This window comes from Nicotiana tabacum, chromosome 19 (genome assembly GCF_000715075.1).
Source record: "Nicotiana tabacum cultivar K326 chromosome 19, ASM71507v2, whole genome shotgun sequence".
NCBI classification, from domain to species: domain Eukaryota; kingdom Viridiplantae; phylum Streptophyta; class Magnoliopsida; order Solanales; family Solanaceae; genus Nicotiana; species Nicotiana tabacum.
Window position 1 is genome coordinate 114,276,253 of NC_134098.1, and position 18,084 is coordinate 114,294,336.

Below are 18,084 nucleotides of genomic sequence, written 5' to 3' on the forward strand. Positions count from 1 at the left end.
ATCATACGAACTTGCTCGTGCGATCAATTCCCCAAAATAACACATAGAACTATGAATCAGACACCAAAATCAGATGAAATTTTCAAGAAACTTTAGAATTGTTATATTAGAACCGAACGTCCGAATCACGTCAAACCAATTCCGTTTCATACCAAATTTGACAGATAATTCATAAATGTAGTATTAGACTTATACCGGGTTCCGAAACCAAAATACGGACCCGATATCAATAAAGTCAAATATTGGTCAAACTTTCAAAGTCATTAAGCTTTCAAACTTTCAAATTTCAACAAAGTCTGATAACTCGGGCTAGGGACTTTCGAATTCAATTTCGAGCATACGCCCAAGTCCCAAATCACGATACAGACCCACCGGGACCATCAAAACACGATTCTGGGTCGGTTTGCTCAAAACGTTGACCGAAGATAACTCAAATGGATCTTAAGGAAAGAAATTCATATTTTCTCATTTTTTTAACTTAAAAGCTTTCCGGAATAACACCCAGACTGCGCACACAAATCGAGAAGGGTTAAGATGAGATATTTAAGGCTTCAAAGTATAGAATTAGGTTCTAAAATATAAGATGACCTGTCTAGTCATCACAACTAACAAGTCCCATGACATGACACAAACTTAGTTGATGCCTAAAATTATATTAAACAACACTGAAACACGAATCACACCCCAATTCAAGCTTAGTGAAAACTAACGAATTCTAAATTCTACATTCAATGTCGAAACCTATCAAATCAATCCGGAATGGCCCCAAATTTTGCACACGAGTCCTAAATGACATAATGTAGTTGTTCTAATTTTTGGAATTGAATTTCGACCCCGATATCAATAAAGCCAACTCCCGGTCAAACTTACCAAAAATCTTCCATTTTTTAACTTTCGCCAAAATGCGTCGAATTGACCTACGGACTTCCAAATCTCATTCCGGATATATGCCTAAGTCCGAAATCACCATATGAAGCTATTGGAATCATCAAAATTCCATTCCGGAGTCGGTTTCTCAAAAGTCAAACTCCGATCAACTCTTTTCATTTAAGCTTCAAAATGAGAATTGTTCTTTCAATTAAATTTTGAATCTTCCGAAAATCAAACTCGATCACCCACACATGTCATAATACACATAACATAGTTGCTCGGGACCTTAAATCGCTGAACAGGGTGTTAATTCTTAAAATGACAAGTCGGGTCGTTACAGTGGCCTACTTCAGCATATGACTATATCTGAGTGGAAATGGGAGAGCATTACTATGGACTTCGTAGTTGGGTTTCCGCGGACCTTGCGGAAGTTTGATGCAATTTGGGTCATTATCGATGGGTTGACCAAGTCGGCACACTTCATTCCGGTTGTGACCACATATACTTCAAAGAGGTTGGCCCAGATTTATATTCAGGAGATAGTTCGGTTGCATGGTGTGTCTGTTTCCATCATATCATATAGAGGCCCTCAGTTTACTACACATTTCTAGAGAGCAGTACAGAGTGAGTTGGGGACCCGGGTAGAGCTCAACACAACTTTTTATCCGCAGACCGACGGGCAGTCGGAGTGGACAGTTCATATCTTGGAGGTAGGGATAGGCATATATCGGGTAAAACCGATAACTCAAACCGTTAATTACTTATTGGGTTATCGGTATTGGGTTATTGGGTTAATGGTTTAGAATATTTTTACTATTGGATTATTGGCTCGGGCCTCGGTTTGTAAATTTTGTTAATGGGTTAACCGATAACCCAATAAGAATTAATGAAATTACTACTTTACCCTTAAGTATATACATATGCTAGGGCTTCACTTTATTCTTTCCCATTCTTTCTCAGCCGCATTCTTCAGTCTTCAGTTGCTTCATCTTCATTCTTCATAGACCTTACTAGTTACTCCTAGTGTAAGTCTTTAGTCTTATACATTAGGCTTTTAATTTCTATAACAAAATTCATCTTCATATAGGGATTTTTGATTGTTAAAGATTTTTTATTTTTTTATTTTCGTTTCTTAATATTGTGAGCTCACGTTGTGCAGCTTATACTTACTACCAGTTTCTTTTTTCATGTTAGGATTTGACAAACAATATCCTATTTTTCTTGGACTGTTTGGAGGTAATAATGTTGGACTAATTATTTATTATGTCAGTTAAATCTTTCTATTTGTGGAATTTTTAAGTGGATGTTCAAGTTCTTACTTAAATTCATTCACTTTCATGTTTTTGTGTGGCTAATTTATGTTGTGCTTTGCTTTTAGTTGTAAAAAGTTATAATTTTTACTGTATTTTGGTTAATTTTAGTTTACATGGGAGGTAATAATATTTAATTTAATTATTTGTTTACTATTTCTTTATGAGTTTGATTTTGTGCTTTGATTAGTTTTAGCTATTATGACACTTAAATGTTTCTAGTTTTGGAAATTTTAAGTGGGTGTTCAAGTTCTTGTTTAGGGGGGTAAATTTCGTGTATTTATGTGTCCGATTGTATTTTTAGTTGTAAAAAATTGTAATCTTGAAGGTAATAATGTTGAAATCAATTGTTTGTTTAGTGTTTCTTTGTGACTTTTCTTATGTGATTTGATGAAATTCAGTGTTTTAAAAATCTTGTAGGGTTGACTAGCAAATAAAGTAAATTCAAGAACTTAACGTGCTTATGGGGTTTGATTAAGTTCAGTAGATTTTTGGTTAAGGGTAGGTTTGACTTCTAAGAGAAATAAATTCCAAGAGTTGATCCTTTCCTTTCTTTTTTGGGGTCTGAAATTGTTTCAGTTTTGTTATGGGTTTCCCAAAGCATTAAACTTTAAGTTAAGAATTAGTGGCTGAGATTTTTATTAGTGTTATCATTACTTATATGGCTATGTTGATAATGATATTGGTAATTTGGGGTTTTGGTTGATTTCAGTTGACAAGGGAAGCAATAATGTTGAAGTCAATTGTGTTTCTAGTGTTTACTAATCATTAAAGTTGAAGTCACTGTTTTTGGGTTTAATTCTTTTTATATACGAGTATTTGGGTGTTTATTGACATCTTTTAGAATAAGGACATGTATTCTTTTACTTTTGATTCTTCTATTTCGTTTTCTAAGATTTTCTTACCTCGCTGCTTGATTTCTTTTAAATTCAAACTCACAGTGACACAAACACATGGCTGAAAATTTCATAATTGATAAGGTGATTGGTGAAAGTAGAGCTTCTAATTCAAATGCGACGACACAATCTCAATCAGTTCAATCGACAGCAAGGAAAGAAAGAAAAAAGAGGTCTCCTGCATGGGATCATTTTGACCAAATTATTGATTCTGAAGGAAATAAAAGGGGTGTTTGTAAACATTGCAAAGGAGAATATTTTGCTGACACAAAAGATAATGGTACAAAATCACTGCTTACGCATATTGTCACGACCCAAATTCTCCCTCCGTGAATCGTCGTGACGGCACCTAGTCTCTACGACTAGGTAAGCCTAACACTTGCGGAAATGAAATGAAAAACATGAAAATTTAACAACTAACAGTAACAAATATTTTAATAAGCAATTGAGATGCCGCTCGGCATATGCAATAATCAACTCTCGAAATATACATGATACTCCCAAGACCCGGAACACCATAAGTCACAAGCTTCTACGAAGTTCTAACTGTTCATACATCAGTGTCTATAGAAATAAAAGAAGAATCAACATAGGGGGATAGAGGGGGACTCCGAGGATCTACGGGCGTGGGCAGATGTACCTTGAAGTTCTCTGAAACAGCAGCAACTGCAACTAAGGATGAGACTGGTAAAAGGAACCTGGATCTGCACATGAAAAACATATGCAGGAAAGTGCGTGAGTACACCACAACGGTAACTAGTAAGTGCCAAGCCTAACCTCGGCCGAGTAGTGACGAGGTCAGGTCAAGGCCCTACTGGTATATAATAAATGAGCAGGAGAGTATAAAAATATAATAAGAGACTGGAATTTAAACAAGGAGAATATAGCAAAGTAGCAACGCAGAACACAGGGATAACAGTAGTGGATCTCCCGAGATACCGTCTCGTAGTCCCAAAATAAAAGTGCAAGAAGATCTCCCGAGGTACCACCTCGTAGTCTCAAAAGTAAATATGCAGGGAGAACTCCCGAGGACCCGCCTCATAGTCTCCAAAGTAAATGTGCAGGGAGATCTCCCGAGGAACCGCCTCGTACTCTCAAAAGTAAATATGCAGGGGGGATCTCCCGGTATACTGTCCCGTAGTCCCAAAGTAAATACGCAGCTCAAATAAATGAATATAACAGTTACATGAAGAAACCTATAATTTAGACTAAGTACAAGTGAAGAAAGAAGCGGGATTTACTAAACATGCTGCAAGGAGTTTAAATGGGCAATTAGGACACATAGACATGCTATTCTAGGCTAACAGGATTACTACACATGCTAGTATACTCAGATAAGATGAAAACAGGCTATTACTCGGTAAAGAAAATCATGCTTTCCCAAAAATAGCCCATGTACGCACTCGTCACCTCGTGTACACGGTGCTCACATATCATAACAACACCAAATCCTAAGGGGATTTCCCCACACAAGGTTAGGCAAGCCACTTACCTCGAGCCAAGCTCAATCAATAGATAACAATGCCTTTTCCACGAATATCCGACTCCGAATGGCCCAAATCTAGCGAAAATCAATTACATGTCATAAATACAACTACAAGAAATTAATCTAATTAATAAAATCAAGGCTAAAGCAAGAAATTAGAAAATTACCCAAAAAGGTCTCCCCGGGCTCATGTCTCGGAATCGGGTAAAAGTCATAAAATATGAATACCCATTCACCCATTCTGAAGGAAATAAAAGGGGTGTCTGTAAACATTGCAAAAGAGAATATTTTGCCGACACAAAAGATAATGGTACGAAATCACTGCTTACACATATTGTCATGACCCAAATTCTCCCTCCGTGAATCGTCGTGACGGCACCTAGTCTCTACGACTAGGTAAGCCTAACACTTGCGGAAATGAAATGAAAAACATGAAAATTTAACAACTAACAGTAACAGATATTTTAATAAGCAATTGAGATGCCGCTCGGCATATGCAATAATCAACTCTCGAAATATACATGATACTCCCAAAACCCGGAACACCGTAAGTCACAAGCTTCTACGAAGTTCTAAATGTTCATACATCAGTGTCTATAGAAATAAGAGAAGAATCAACATAGGGGGATAGAGGGGGACTCCGAGGATCTACGGGCGTGGGCAGATGTACCTTGAAGTTCTCCAAAATAGCAGTGACTACAACTAAGGATGAGACTGGTAAAAGGATCCTGGATCTGCACATGAAAAACATATGCAGGAAAGTGCGTGAGTACACCACAACGGTAACTAGTAAGTGCCAAGCCTAACCTCGGCCGAGTAGTGACGAGGTCAGGTCAAGGCCCTACTGGTATATAATAAATGAGCAGGAGAGTATAAAAATATAATAAGAGACTGGAATTTAAACAAGGAGAATATAGCAAAGTAGCAACGCAGAACACAGGGATAACAGTAGTGGATCTCCCGAGATACCGTCTCGTAGTCCCAAAATAAAAGTGCAAGAAGATCTCCCGAGGTACCACCTCGTAGTCTCAAAAGTAAATATGCAGGGAGAACTCCCGAGGAACCATCTCGTATTCTCAAAAGTAAATGTGCAGGGAGATCTCTCGAGGAACCGCTTCGTAGTCTCAAAAGTAAATATGTATGGGGGATCTCCCGGTATACTGTCCCGTCGTTCCAAAGTAAATACGCAGCTCAAACAAATAAAAATAATAGTTACAGCAAGAAACATATAATTTAGACTAAGTACAAGTCAAGAAAGAAGCGGGATTTACTAAATATGCTGCAAGGAGTTTAAATAGGCAATTAGGGCACGTAGACATGCTATTCTAGGCTAACAGGATAACTACACATGCTAGTATACTCAGATAAGATGAAAACATGCTAGTACTCGGTAAAGAAAATCAGGTTTTTCCACAAATAGCCCGTGTATGCACTCGTCACCTCGCGTACACGGCGCTCACATATCATAACAACACCAAATCCTAAGGAGATTTCCTCCACACAAGGTTAGGCATGCCACTTACCTCAAACCAAGCTCAATCAATCGGTAACAATGCCTTTACCACGAATATCCGGCTCTGAATGGCCCAAATCTAGCAAAAATCAATTACATACCATAAATACAACTATAAGAATTAAATCTAATTAATGAAATCAAGGCTAAAGAAAGAAATTAGAAAATCGCCCTAAAACGTCTCCCCGGGCCCACGTCTCGAAATCGGGTAAAAGTCACAAAATATGAACACTCATTCACTCATGAGTTCACTTATACCAAAATTAGTCAAATCCGATACCAAAAACTCAATAAAAATCCCAAAGTTCGGCCTAAGAACGTTTCTCAACCTTTCCCCAAATTTTCAACCCCAAATCCGAAATTAAATTGAGAAGACAACTATAGATTAATGGAATACATTCAAAAACGAGTTAGGAATCATTGCACCAAAGCTTCCTCTGAAAAACACTCGAAAAATCGCCAAATCCTGAGCTCTCAAGTTTAGAAATGAAGAATGTAATCAAACCCTCACACTTAGCCCTTTTTCTGCCAGAGATCTCGTTTCTGCGAGCCTTCAACCGCATCTGTGGTATCACAACTGCGGAAATACCATCGCAGGTACGAAAATCACTTAAGGGGGACTAGGTCAGCATATGCGAACAAGGGCCGCATCTGCCGGCCCGCACCTTCGCTCCTCTTCTGCTTCTGCGGATCTATCGCCGCACCTACGGCCCCAGCTTGACAGGGCCTAAACCGCTTCTGCGGCGCCGCACCTGCGGCCCAAAGTGCGCAGGTGCGATTACACCAGGTGCATCAGCTTCAGCAATTGCATAAGTCCCAAACTCAAGCCGTTAAGCATTCGAAACATGCCCGAGGCCCACAGGACCTCAACCAAACATACTAGCCAGTCTTAAAATACCTTACGGACTTAGTCGAGCCCTCAAACCACATCAAACAATGCTAAAATCACTTATCATCCTCTGCTTCAAACTTAAAGAACTTGAAACTTTCAAATTCGATAACTGATGCCGAAACCAACCAAATCACGTCTGATTGACCCCAAATTTTGCACACAGGTCATATTCAACCCTACGGACCTACTCCAACTTCCGGAATTGGGATCCAACCCTGATATCAAAAATTCCACTACCGGTCAAAATCTCTAAAACTTTGACTTTCGCCATTTCAAGCCTAAATTAGCTACAGACCTCCAAAACACTATCCGGACACGTCCCTAAGTCCAAAATCACCTAACAGAGCTAACAGAACTGACGGAACTCCATTCAGGAGTCGTTTTCACACAGTTCCGACTACGGTCCAAATCCTAAGGCTTAAACCTCTATTTAGGGACTAAGTATCCCAAAACACTCCAAAACCAAAATGAACACTCCCGGCAAGTCACAATAGCAGAAATAGGTATGGGAGAAGCAGTTAATAGAGGATCGGGGCTATAACTCTCTAAACGACTGCCCGGGTCATTACATCCTTCCCCTCTTAAAACAATCGTGCATCCTCGAACGAGCATAAAGACATACCTGAAGTGGTGAAAAGATGAGGATAACGGATGCGCATAACATGCTCGGTCTCCCAAGTTGCCTCCTCGACCGGCTGAATCCTTCACTGAACCTTCACGGAAGCAATGTTCTTTAACCTCAGCTTTCGAACCTGCTTGTCCAAAATAGCCACTGGCTCCTCAACATAAGATAGATCCTTGTCTAACTAGACTGAGCTGAAATCCAACACATGAGCCGGATCGTCGTGATACTTCCGGAGCATAGAAACATGGAATACTGGATGGACTCCTACTAGACTGGGAGGCAAGGCAAGCTCATAAGCAACCTCCCCAACATGCCGCAACACCTCAAAGGGACCAATGAACCTTGGGCTCAGCTTGCCCTTCTTCTCGAACCTCATAACGCCCTTCATAGGCAAAACCTGGAGCGAGACCGCTCTCTAATCATGAATACAACATCGCGAACCTTCCGATCCGCATAACTCTTCTATCTAGACTGGGCTGTGCGAAGTCGATCCTGAATCACCTTCACCTTATCCAGGGAATCTTGAACCAAGTCCGTACCCAATAATCTAGCCTCGCTCGGCTCGAACCAACCTACTGGGGACCGACACCGCCTACCATAATGAGCCTCATACATTGCCATATGAATGCTTGACTGATAACTGTTGTTTTAGGCAAACTCCGCAAGTGGAAAGAACTGATCCCATGACCCTCCAAACTCCATCACACATGCACGGAGCATATCCTCTAATATCTTAATAGTGCGCTCGGACTGTGCGTCCGTCTGAGGGTGAAATGTTGTGCTCAACTCAACCCGAGTACCCAACTCCTGCTGTACATACCTCCAGAACTGTGATGCAAACTACGTACCCCGGTCAGAGATGATAGATACCGGTACGCCATGAAGCCTGGAGATCTCACATATGTAAATTCGAGCCATCCGCTCGGAAGAATAAGTGGTCATCACAAGAATGAAATGAGCTAACTTGGTCAGCCTATCCACAATCACCCAAACTGCATCAAACCTCTGCTGAGTCCGTGGGAGTCTAACAACAAAATCTATAGTGATCGGCTCCCATTTCCACTCCGAAATCTCTAACTTTTGAAGCAACCTACCAGGCCACTGATGCTCATACTTTACCTGCTGAAAATTTAGGCACCGAGCCACATGCTCTACTATGTCCTTCTTCATTCTCCTCCACCAGTAATGCTGCCTCATGTCCTGATACATATTCGCGAAACCCGGATGAATGGAGTACCGCGAGCTATGAGCCTCCTAAAGAATCAGCTCACGCAAACCATCTACATTAGGCACACATATCCTGCCCTGCATCCTCAATACGCCATCATCCCCAATAGTGACCTCTTTAGCATCACTGTGTTGAACCGTGTCCTTAAGGACAAGCAGGTAGGGGTTATCATACTGATGCTCCCTGATACGATAATAAAGAGAAGACCGAGAGACCACACAAGCCAACACTCGACTCAGCTCTGAAATATCCAACTCACAAACTGGCTGGGTAAGGCCTGAACATCTAATTATAAGGGTCTCTCTACTTCTGGAAGGTATGCTAAACTCCCCAAACTCTATGCCCGGCGACTCAAAGCATCGACCACCACATTGGCCTTCCCCGAGTGGTACAAAATGGTGATATCATAGTCCTTAAGTAGCTCCAACCACCTCTGCTGACGCAAGTTAAGATCCTTTTGCTTGAACAGATGCTGCAAACTCCGATGACCGGTGTAAATCTCACAAGGAACACCGTACAAACAGTGTCGCCAAATCTTCAGGGCATGAACAATAGCTTCTAACTCAAGGTCGTGGATAGGATAGTTCTTCTCATGAACCTTCAGCTATCTGGACACGTAGGCAATCACCCTACCGTCTTGCATCAACACTGCGCCAAGACCAATCTGCGACGCATCACAATATACAATGTAAGACCCCGAACCTGTAGGTAATACCAAAACTGAGGCTGTAGTCAAAGCTGTCCTGAGCTTCTGAAAGCTCTCCTCACACTCCTCTGTCCACCTGAATGGAGCACCCTTCTGGGTCAGCCTGGTCATAGGTGCTGCAATAGATGAGAATCCCTCAACAAAACGATGGTAATACCCCGCCAACCCAAGAAAACTACGGATCTCCATAGCCGATAACGGTCTAGGCCAACTCTGCACTGCTTCCACCTTCTTCGGATCCACCTTGATCCCATCACTCGATACTACATGGCCCAAAAATGCCATTGAGTCTAGCCAAAACTCACACTTAGAAAAGTTTGCATACAACTTCATTTCTCTTAAAGTCTAAAGCACAGTCCTCAAGTGATGCTCGTGATCCTCCCGAGTCTGAGAGTACACCATAATACCGTCAATAAACACAATGACGGAGTAGTCAAGATAAGGCCGAAACACACTGTGCATCAAATTCATAAAGGCTGCTGGGGCATTGGTCAGCCCAAAAGACATAAGAAGAAACTCATAGTGACCATATCGGGTCCTGAAAGTAGTCTTCGGGATATCTGGCTCCCAAATCTTTAACTGATGATAGCCTGAACATAAGTCAATCTTGGAGAACACTCTGGCACCCAATAACTGATCAAATAAGTCATCAATACGAGGCAATGGATACCTGCTCTTCACTGTAACTTTGTTCAGCTGGCGATAATCAATACACATACGCATAGAACCATCTTTTTTCTTCACAAACAAGATAGGAGCACCCCAAGGTGACACACTGGGCCGAATAAAGCCCTTATCAAGCAACTCCTATAACTGCTCCTTTAACTCCTTCAATTCAGGAGGAGTCATACAATATAGAGGAATAGAGATGGGCTGAGTGCCCGACAACAAATCAATACCAAAATCAATATCTCTGTCGAGCGGCATGCACGGAAGATCAGCTGGAAACACATCTGGATAGTCCCTCACTACTGGAACTGGCTCAGCTATAGGGGTATCAATACTGACATCTCTCACATAAGCTAGATACGCGTCACACCCCTTCTCAACCATTTGTTGAACTTTAATAAATGAAACGACTAGGCTGTGAGTATACTCTAAGGTACCTATCCACTCTAATCGCGATAAACCTGGCATAGCCAACATCACAGTCTTAGCATGATAATCAAGAATATCATAATGGGGCGACAACCAGTCCATGCCCAAGATAACATCAAAGTCTATCATGTTGAGTAATAATAAATTGGCTCTGGTCTCAAAACCACTAAGAGAAATCAAACACGACTGATACACGCGGTCCACAACAAGATAATCTCCCATAGGAGTAGACACATAAATAGGGGAACTCAAAGAATCCCGAGATATGCCCAAATGTGGGGAAAAATAAGAGGACACATATGAATATGTAGATCTTGGGTCAAATAATACCGACACATCTGTATGACAGACTAGAACAATACCTGTAATGACAGAGTTGGAAGCAACTTCCTCTGTATGAGTCAGAAGAGCATAGTACCTTGCCTGGCCTCCCTTTCTAGGGCGACCTCGACCTCCACCTCGAGCTGGCTGAGCATGTGGGGTGATAGCTGGTGCTGAAATCATGGCTTGAGGACTCGGCGGAGCATGTGGTGGCTGAGAAGTCTGTGGAGGTGAAAACCTCCTAAGTCTGGGGCAATCCCTCACCATATGGCGGGTGTCGCCATAGTCAAAACAACCTCTCGGAGGGCGTGGCTGCTGCGACTGACTCGGGCCAGGTCTGCTGGACTGGCAGCTAAAAGCACCCCGATCAGGAGGCACACTAGATACTGGCACTGCATAATAAGGCTCCTGGGGCCTAGAAGGGGCTGGAACACCACTGGCGTCTGGAAGAGCTGAATGAACGGGGAGACTCACATGACACCTACCATGGCGAGTTGCTGGGGCACGAGCTCTAGAATAAGAACCAGTCTCTCGAGACCTCTTGGCCTCTTTCTCCTCTCGGTCTCGGGCAAGCATGCCCTCCAATCTGTTGGAAATACTCACAACCTGCTGATAAGGGATATCCATTTTCAACTCCCTGGCCATACTAATCCGGATACTGGGGTGGAGTCCCTCAATAAACCATCGAACCCTCTCTCGAACTATGGCAACCAAGGCCGGTGCATGTCGGGCCAAATCACTAAAGCGGGCTGCATACTCTGACACAGTCGTAGCACCCTGGCACAGTTGCTCAAACTCTGCGCACCATGAGTCCCTGAGGCTCTGAGGGACATACTCTCTCAAAAACATGTCCGAGAACTGAGTCCATGTAAGTGAACTGCCTCATCTAGACTACTCAACTCATAAGCACGCCACCACTAATAGGCTGCTCCTCTAAGCTCAAAAGTGGTAAAAGAATCCCCACTCGTCTCCGCTACGCCCATAGTACGAAGAATACAATGATACTCCTCCAGAAAACCTAAAACCCTGAGCATCATCTGTAGCCAATCCGCTGAAGGTAGGTGGTGGTACTTCTTGTACCTTTCAAGTCTGAGCTGCTCCGCCTCAGAAGCGGTTGTCCTAGTCTCATGTTGAACCAGAGCTATCAGCGGCATAGGAATGAACTCTGGGGCCTGATCAACCTGGACCCTCTGCTCAGGAGTGCGGGCTACGGGAGTATGTGCCCCTCCCCCAGCCTGTAATGCAGCGGGAGCTAATAGAATCAATCCAGCCTGAGCTAAGGTGCTGAACATGCTCATGAACTGGGCTAGAGTCTCCTGGAGGGCTGGTGCAGCAATAGGAACCTCTGGTGCCTGCCCTCTGGAGCTGCTAGGTGCTCCTCTGTCGCAGCTCGCGTGGGTGCTCTGGCTGTACCGCGTGGTCGTCCTCTACCCCGGCCCCGGCCTCTGGCAGCTCTAGCAGGGGGTGCGGGTGCCTGGTCATCAGATCCTCCGGTACAGGTCCTCACCATCTGTGAGAAAGAATAGATTACATAAGTTTAGAATTTTTGATGCCAACAAATTTCGCACGACAAGGAATCAAAGAAGCATTATTTTTCCTAACAGTTCCATAGCCTCCCGAAGATAAGTACAGACGTCTCCGTACCGATCCGCGAGACTCTAATAAACCGTCTTGTGACTCACGACACCTATGAACCTAGAGCTCTGATACCAACTTGTCACGACCCAAATTTTCCCTCCGTGAATCGTCGTGACGGCACCTAGTCTCTACGACTAGGTAAGCCCAACACTTGCGGAAATAAATGAAAAACATGAAAATTTAACAACTAACAGTAACAGATATTTTAATAAGCAATTGAGATGCTGCTCGCCATATGCAATAATCAACTCTCGAAATATACATGATACTCCCAAGACCCGGAACACCGTAAGTCATAAGCTTCTATGAAGTTCTAACTGTTCATACATCAGTGTCTATAGAAATAAGAGAAGAATCAACATAGGGGGATAGAGGGGGACTCCGAGGATCTACGGGTGCGGGCAGATGTACCTTGAAGTTCTCTGAAACAACAACAATTGCAACTAAGGATGAGACTGGTAAAAGGAACCTGGATCTGCACATGAAAAACATATGCAGGAAAGTGCGTGAGTACACCACAACGGTAACTAGTAAGTGCCAAGCCTAACCTCGGTCGAGTAGTGACGAGGTCAGGTCAAGGCCCTACTGGTATATAATAAATGAGCAGGAGAGTATAAAAATATAATAAGAGACTGGAATTTAAACAAGGAGAATATAGCAAAGTAGTAACGCAAAACACAAGGATAAAAGCAGGGGATCTCCCGAGATATCATCTCGTAGTCCCAAAATAAAAGTGCAAGGAGATCTCCAGAGGTACCGCCTCGTAGTCTCAAAAGTAAATATGTAGGGAGAACTCCCGAGGAACCGCCTCATAGTCTCCAAAGTAAATGTGCAGGGAGATCTCCCGAGGAACCGCCTCGTAGTCTCAAAAGTAAATATGCAGGGAGGATCTCCCGGTATACCGTCCCGTAGTTCCAAAGTAAATACGCAGCTCAAATAAATGAATATAACAGTTACATGAAGAAACCTATAATTTAGACTAAGTACAAGTGAAGAAAGAAGCGGGATTTACTAAACATGCTGCAAGGAGTTTAAATAGGCAATTAGGACACGTAGACATGCTATTCTAGGCTAACAGGATTACTACACATGCTAGTATACTCAGATAAGATGAAAACAGGCTATTACTCGGTAAAAAAAATCATGCTTTCCCACAAATAGCCCGTGTACGCACTCGTCACCTCGTGTACACGGTGCTCACATATCATAACAACACCAAATCCTAAGGGTATTTCCCCCACACAAGGTTAGGCAAGCCACTTACCTCGAGCCAAGCTCAATCAATTGATAACAATGCCTTTTTCACGAATATTCGACTTCGAATGGCCCAAATCTAGCCAAAATCAATTACATATCATAAATATAACTACAAGAAATTAATCTAATTAATGAAATCAAGGCTAAAGCAAGAAATTAGAAAATTACCCAAAAAGGTCTCCCCGGGCCCACATTTCGGAATCGGGTAAAAGTCATAAAATATGAACACACATTTACTCATGAGTTCACTCATACCAAAATAACCCAAATCCGATACCAAAATCTCGATAAAAATCCCAAAGTTCGGCCTAAAAACTTTTCTCAACTTTTACGCAAATTTTCAACCCCAAATCCGAAATTAAATGGAGAAGACAACTATAGATTAATGGAATACAACCAAAAATGAGTTATAAATCATCACCCCAAAGCTTCCTCTGAAAAGCCCTCGAAAAATCGCTAAATCCCGAGCTCTCAAGTCTAAAAATGAAGAATGAAATCAAACCCTCGTACTTAGCCCTTTTTCGGCCAGAGATCTCGCTTCTGCGAGCATTCAACCGCATCTGCGGTACAGCACCTGCGTAAATACCATCACATATGCGAAAATCACTTAAGGGGACTGGATCCGCATCTGCGAACAAGGGTCGCATCTGCGAGCCCGCACCTGCGCTCCTCTTCTACTTCTGTGTGTCCGCTTCTGCGGATCTATCGTCGCACCTGTGGCCCCAGATCGATAGGGCCTAAACCGCTTCTGTGGCTCCATGGCCGCTTCTGCAGTGCCGCACCTGCAACCCAAAGTGCGCATGTGCGATTACACCAGGTGCAGCAGCTTCAACAATTGCATAAGTCCGAAACTCAATCCGTTAAGCATTTGAAACACACCCGAGGCCTCCGGGACCTCAACCAAACATACCAACCAGTCCGAAAATACCATACGGACTTAGTCGAGCCCTCAAAACACATCAAACAATTCTAAAATCACTTATCATCCTCAGATTCAAACTTAAAGAACTTGAAACTTCCAAATTCGACAACCAATGCCGAAACCAACCAAACCACGTTCGATTGTCCCCAAATTTTGCACACATGTCATATTCAACCCTACGTACCTAGTCCAACTTCCGTAATTGGGATCTGGACTCGATATCAAAAATTCCACTACCGGTCAAAATCTCCAAAACTTCGACTTTTGCCATTTCAAGTCTAAATGAGCTACAGACCTCCAAAACACTATCCGGACACACCCCTAAGTCCAAAATCACCTAACAGAGCTAATAGAATTGACGGAACTCCATTCCGGAGTTATCTTCACACAGTTCCGACTACGGTCCAAATCCTAAGGCTTAAACCTCTATTTAGGGATTAAGTGTCTCAAAACACTCCAAAACCAAAATGAACCCTCCCGACAAGTCACAATAGCAGAAATAGGTATGGGAGAAGCAGTTAATAGGAGATTGGGGCTACAACTCTCGAAACGACCGGCCAGGTCATTACACATATGGCCAATTGTAAAAAAAATATCTTTAGATGTTGTAACAAGTCAATCAAAATTAGCCTTTCAACCTGTTCCGGGGGTAATAAGGGTGATATAGTTGTTGTTCCTTGGAAATTTGATCAAGAACAATGTAGGAAGGCTTTGTGTCGTATGGTGATCGTTGATGAACTTCCTTTCAGCTTTGTTGAAAAGGAATGTTTAATGAATTTTATGAAAGTTGCACAACCTTTTTTCGAATTCCTTCACGTAGAACTGTGACTCGGGACTACTTTGATCTTTTCAATGAAGAAAAACATTAGTTGGTGAAGCTTTTTAAAGAACTAAGAGTTTGCCTTACCACTGATACTTGGACTTCCTTACAAAGAATAAATTATATATGTATTACTGTCCATTGGATTGATGATATGACACTGAAGGAGTTTTCTAAAAAGTTAACTAAATGGGGAACCAATTCCATGAATGGTAAGCACCTTCACGTGAGGTGTATGGCTCATATTATGAATCTTGTTGTTCAGGATGGTATAAAAGAATCATGTGTGTCTATTGAACATATTAGGCAAGCAGTGAGATATATTAGACAGCCTCCTAGTAGGTGAAAAAAATTTCAGGAATGTTGTGAAGAAGGAAATCTTGTTAAGAAATCTTTATGTTTGGATGTTCCTACAAGGTGGAATTCCACCTACTTGATGTTGAACAGGGCTATTGAATACGAGAGTGCAATTTTACATTATGCTGATCATGATATTGGCCTATCACATCATCTTGAGTTTGTTGATATTATGGATAGAAGTCCTGCAGGTACACTTTTGAGTAGTGTTTGGGAGGATGTAAAGAAATTGACAAAATTTTTTGAAATATTTTATAAGCTTACTTTAAAGGTATCTGGGTCACTTTATATCACATCAAATCATCATTTTCTTGAAATTTGTGAAGTTGCCATTTATTTAAAATAATTGATATCAAATGAATATGTTCTTTTGGGTTCAATGGCAAAAAAGATGAAGGAGAAATTTGATAAGTATTGGGTGATACAGAAAAAATGAATAAGATGATTTCCATTTCATGTGTTTTGGATCCTCGGTACAAATTTGATTCTGTTAGTTTTGCACTTGCCAAGATGTTTGAAGAAAAAGGGCCAATTATAGCAAAAGAAGTGCAAACATACATTACTTCATTGTTTGATGAGTATGTAAAGTCTCATTCAAAAGATAAAGGTAGTCGAACTTTTTCAGGTTTATCTAACTCTTCATTGGACACAATAGGAACTTCAAGTTCATCGCTTTTAGCGAGTACTATTATTGTCCAAACTGAAGGGACTTTTGAATCTTTCTTTGAAGAATTAAAAAGACATAAAGCTGGGATTGGAGGTGTAGATTTTAAATCAGAATTGGAAAAGTATCTTACAGAAGACGTAAAAAATAAAATAGCAGACTCTAATATATTGCTTTGGTGGAAAGTAAACTCACCTAGATTTTTCGTTCTTGCTGAGATGGCTCGAGATGTGTTAGTTATTCCTATTTCAAGTGTGGCATCCGAATGTGCATTTAGCACCGGAGGGCGTATTCTTGATTCGTTTAGGAGTTCATTGACTCCTAAATTGGTAGAAGTTCTAGTGTGCCTTCAAGATTGGCTTCAGAGTGAGCCACTACCAGTAAGTGTTGAGGAAGATTTAGATGTTCTCGAGCAACTAGAACAAGGTGATAATATTTTTATTTGTTTGGTTGTATATTATTTTTATAAATAGTTTGTTTAATATTTTTGTTGTTTGACTTGTTAATATATATTATTCTCTTTAGATTTTGCCAAACTTGGAAAAGAACCTTGCGATGATGAAGTGTAGAATCTTAGATAGTTATGAGTTAAAACTTTGGTAAGTTCATTATTCAACTTCTATAGTATGCATTGCTAAGAATTTATTTGACTTAATATTTTTTCTTTTTATGTTTAATAGGTGTAATCATGCCTCGACTTCATGGTCACAAAACTACCTCACCTATTTGGTGTTACTATGAAAGGATTGAAGAAGGTGATGATGGATGGTGGAAAGTAAGATGTAATTGTCATCTTGTTTTTCATTACAATGCACAACAAAGTGGTACTAAGTCCTTAATGAGGCATGTTGGGCGTTGTTTGGAGGCTGGAGCGCAATTTGGTGAAGCCTATAAGGATTAAGTTGTTGTTGTCTTGTTAACTTGAATTTGAACTATTAGTACTATATGTTTGGACTTGTTAATTTTAAGGTGAAATTGCTACTACTTTGTATTATTATTAAAATGTATTTGGACAATTGTTGTTGAAGAATTAGTACTAATCCAATTGTGCCCACTGGACAGAACGTAGAAATGGGTAGTATACTATATGTGAATTCTTCTCTTTTTTCCTTGACTCCAGTGAATTGTCTTCTCTTTTTTGCTTAACTCTAGATTGAGTTATCTTATTGGGTAAATCGATAATCGAACCGATAATGATCTATAACCGATTAACCGATACCCCGATAACCGATATCTTATCGGTTCAGTTATCAGTTTATCAAATTTATAAACTGATAACCGATATGCTAAATTGATAATATTCATAACCGAACTGAACCGACCAATGCCCACCCCTACTTTGAGGACATTCTCAGAGCATGTGTGATTGACTTTGGAGGGTAGTGGGATCGGTTCTTGCCTTTGGCCGAGTTTGCTTACAACAACAGTTATCAGTCAAGCATCAAGATAGCTCCATTTGAGGCTTGATATGTTCGGCGATG